Here is a 2721-nt window from a genome sequence, read left to right as displayed (position 1 = left end):
CATTTTTCCCAGTTTAAAACTAGGTTGGTTTCCTGGCATCTATTTAGAACAAGTGCTAAATGGTCAAGGCAGGAGCTGAATGAGTCTCCAAATACTGAAAAGTCATCCATGAAGACTTCCAGAAACTTTTCTACCATATCAGAGAAGATAGAAAGCATGCACCTCTGAAAGGTTGCAGGTGCATTACACAGACCAAAAGGCATTCTTCTGTAAGCAAATACTCCAGAAGGACATGTGAATGCTGTTTTCTCTTGGTCCTGAAGATCTACTGTAATTTGGTTGTAACCTGAATAGCCATCCAAAAAGCAGCAATATTCATGACCTGCTAGTCTCTCTAGCATCTAGTCTATGAATGGTAAAGGAAAATGATCCTTTCTGGTGGCTGTGTTGAGCCTTCTGTAGTCAATACACATGCGCCACCCTGTAACTGTTATTGTAGGAACCAGTTCATTTTTTTCATTATGAACCACTGTCATGCCTCCCTTCTTGGGAACAACTTGAACAGGGCTCACCCAGGGGCTATCAGAAATAGGATAAATAATCCCAGCCTCCAGTAATTTGGTGACCTCTTTCTGCACCACTTCCTTCATGGCTGGATTTAGCCGCCTCTGTGGTTGAACCACTGGCTTAGCATCATCTTCCAATAGGATTTTGTGCATGCATCTAGCTGGGCTTATGCCCTTAAGGTCACTTATGGACCACCCAAGAGTTGTCTTGTGTGTCCTTAGCACTTGAATTAGTGCTTCCTCTTCCAGTAGATTTAAAGCAGAGCTTATGATCACTGGAAAAGTGTCACCTTCTCCCAGAAATGCATATTTCAGGGATGGTGGTAATGGCTTGAGCTCGGGTTTAGGAGGTTTCTCCTCTTCCTGAGGAAGTCTCAGAGGTTCTTTCAATTCCTCTGTACCCTCCAAATCAGGCTGAACATCTTTAAAGATGTCTTCCAGCTCTGATTCGAGACTCTCAGCCATGTTGACCTCCTCTACCAAAGAGTCAATGAGATCAATTTTCATGCAGTCTTTTGGTGTGTCTGGATGCTGCATGGCTTTGACAGCATTCAACTTAAACTCATCCTCATTGACTCTCAAGGTTACTTTCCCCTTTTGGACATCAATGAGAGTTCGTCCAGTTGCTAGGAAAGGTCTTCCTAGAATGAGAGTAGCACTTTTGTGCTCCTCCATTTCCAGTACTACAAAGTCAGTGGGAAAGGCGAATGGCCCAACCCTGACAATCATGTCCTCAATCACGCCTGATGGGTATTTAATGGAGCCATCAGCAAGTTGGAGACATATCCGGGTTGGTTTAACTTCTTTAGTTAAACCAAGCTTTCTGATAGTGGATGCAGGTATTAGGTTGATGCTTGCCCCAAGATCACATAAAGCTGTCTTAGTGCAATTACCCTCTAATATGCATGGTATTAGAAAGATTCCAGGATCTTTAAGCTTTTTTGGAAAGCTTTTCAGAATGACTGCACTGCATTCTTCAGTGAGGAGAACTCTTTCAGTTTCTCTCCAATCCTTCTTATGACTCAAGATCTCCTTCATGAACATGGCATAAGAAGGTATTTGCTCAAGTGCCTCTGCAAATAGAATCTTTATTTCAAGAGTCCTGAGATAATCTGCAAAGCAAGCAAATTGCTTATCCTACTTCTCTTGGCAGAGTTTTTGAGGATAAGATATCTTGGCTTTATATTCCTCAACCTTAGTTGCTGCAGGTTTATTTCCTACAGAGGTGGTTGGAGAAGCCTTTTTAGAGGGGTTGTTATCAGCACTTGTGTCTGTCTAATCCCTCACTGGCATTTGAATGCCAGGGTTAGAAGCTGGAGTGGCGTTGGACGCCAACTCCTTACTTGTTCCTGGCGTTTGAACGCCAGAACTGAGCTTCCATTGGGCGTTTGACGCCAAATCCTTGCCTGTTTCTGGCGTTTGAATGACAGAGTTATTCCCCTCTGGGCTCTTACTATCCTCAGAGGGATTTTGGATAGCAGGTTGTTCATTTCTTGGCTTCCTGCTGCCTTGAAGTGAGATATTTAATGTTTTCCCACTTCTTAATTGAATTGCTTGGCACTCTTCCGTTATTTGTTTTAATAACTGCTGTTCTGTTTGCTTCAACTGTACTTCCATATTCAGATTAGCTATTCTTGTGTCTTGTAGTATCTCCTTGAATTCGGCCAGCTGTTTTGTTAGAAAGTCTAATTGCTGATTGAATTTAGTAATTTTTTCTGCAGGACTGAGTTCAGCAGTTACTGTTTTAGCCTCTTCTTTCATAGAAGACTCACTATTTAAGTACAGATGCTGATTTCTGGCAACTGTATCAATAAGCTCTTGAGCCTCTTCAATTGTCTTTCTCATGTGTATAGATCCACCACAATCTGTAGAAACTGTGCCAGAAACTATGTAGGTTCTTCCTGTGGAAGACCGGAATACTAGCAACATTGCTGCACCATGATAATGGACTGAGGATTCAACTCAAAGCTACTGACTCCAACGGAGGGTATACAGATACTGCTCCCATATGAAGCAGTAGTGGGGTTAGCATATGACCCCAGAGTCCTTCTGGACTGCTCATTTCCACTTAGGTCCATGATGGAGAAAAGGGAATTGATGTGATTTGTAATTAAAATATATTTTTATTTTTATTTTATAAAAAGAGAACGAAAGAAAAAAATGAAATAAAATAACTAGAAATTAAATATAGATTTCAAAAATTAAGAATAAAAAA

This window comes from Arachis ipaensis, chromosome B01 (genome assembly GCF_000816755.2).
Source record: "Arachis ipaensis cultivar K30076 chromosome B01, Araip1.1, whole genome shotgun sequence".
Classification (NCBI taxonomy): Eukaryota; Viridiplantae; Streptophyta; class Magnoliopsida; order Fabales; family Fabaceae; genus Arachis; species Arachis ipaensis.
This window is presented reverse-complemented; position numbering follows the sequence as displayed.